Source organism: Gossypium arboreum, chromosome 10 (genome assembly GCF_025698485.1).
Source record: "Gossypium arboreum isolate Shixiya-1 chromosome 10, ASM2569848v2, whole genome shotgun sequence".
NCBI lineage: Eukaryota > Viridiplantae > Streptophyta > Magnoliopsida > Malvales > Malvaceae > Gossypium > Gossypium arboreum.
Window position 1 is genome coordinate 49670556 of NC_069079.1, and position 1297 is coordinate 49671852.

At 38.4% G+C, this 1297-nt stretch overlaps 1 non-coding gene across 1 annotated transcript; it reads right to left on the reverse strand.

Moving 5' to 3' along the window:
* Window positions 1–813: 813 nt before the first annotated feature.
* On the reverse strand, window positions 814–920 carry LOC128283214 (small nucleolar RNA R71). Its single transcript, XR_008273556.1, has one exon. It is a non-coding gene; the product is annotated as a small nucleolar RNA R71 (small nucleolar RNA).
* Window positions 921–1297: the final 377 nt, after the last annotated feature.

Consider the following 1297-nt stretch of genomic DNA (forward strand, 5'->3'; position numbering starts at 1 on the left):
CCTCACCAAAGTGTTTTACAATTAATTTCATAAATAATTCTTTTTACAGTCCATGTGGGTACGATAACTCGACATTTACTTGTCACTTTATTACTTCTTGCGATTGTGTACACTTGCACATTTCTGTCGTTCCAAGTTTATGGCGCCGTTGCCGGGGACTGTTTTAAAAAAAATCATTATTTGTGAATTTGAAAGTTTTACATTTTGGTTTATTTTTCTGTTTAATTTTTAACTTAATTAATTTTTCTTTGATAATTTCAGGTGTTTATAAGTATTGACCAGATTATTGACTTACTTCTTATAGACGCTGAGATAGAAAATACATTTTGACAGTGAAGAAGACAAGCGAACCAGAGAAGGATTGAAGGAATGAATTTCGAGAATATGAATTAAGGAAACGGAGCAAACCTTGCGCAAAATCCTCTCCTTATTGCTGACGATAGGGATAGAGCCTTAAGGCAATATACTGTGCCAGTATTTAACGATCTTAATCTGGTTATTAGAAGACCTGAAATCGAGGCACAACAATTCGAGCTAAAGCTAGTCATGTTCCAGATGCTTTAGATGGTGGGCCAATTCAGTGGAATGCCTACTGAAGATCCTTATCTTCACCTAAGACTATTTATGGAGGTGAGCGAATCTTTCAAATTAGCTGGAGTTCCCGAAGATGCATTACGATTGAAGATGTTCTCGAACTCACTAAGGGACAGAGCTTGAGCCTGGTTAAATTCATTGCCACCAAAAACAATTTCTACATGGCAAGATTTAGCCGAAAGATTCCTCATGAAGTATTTCCCGCCAAGCAAGAACGCTAAGTTGAGGAACGAGATCATTGCCTTCCAACAAATGGATGGTGAGTCCCTGTATGAGGCATTAGAACGATACAAAGAACTATTATAGAAATGCCCTCACCATGGAATCCCATATTGCATCCAACTTGAGACATTTTGTAATGGTCTCAATGCTCACACGAGGATGGCAATGCACGCTTCTACTAACGGTGCTCTCCTTTCTAAGTCTTATAATGAGGCTTATGAAATCATCGAGAGGATCTCCAGTAACAATTACCAATGGCCAACCAATCAAGCCGCATTAGGAAGAAGGCTTGCTGGAAGACATGAAGTGGACGCTCTCACTTCACTTGCATCTCAGGTATCTTAAATCTTTTCAATCCTTAAGAATCTTACCACTAATGGGTCTAACAGTGTTTATTGTGGGGAAGGATATTTGTTAGAAGAATGTCCATCGAACCCTGAATCCATATATTACATGGGTAACTAGAACCAAAATCGAGGAA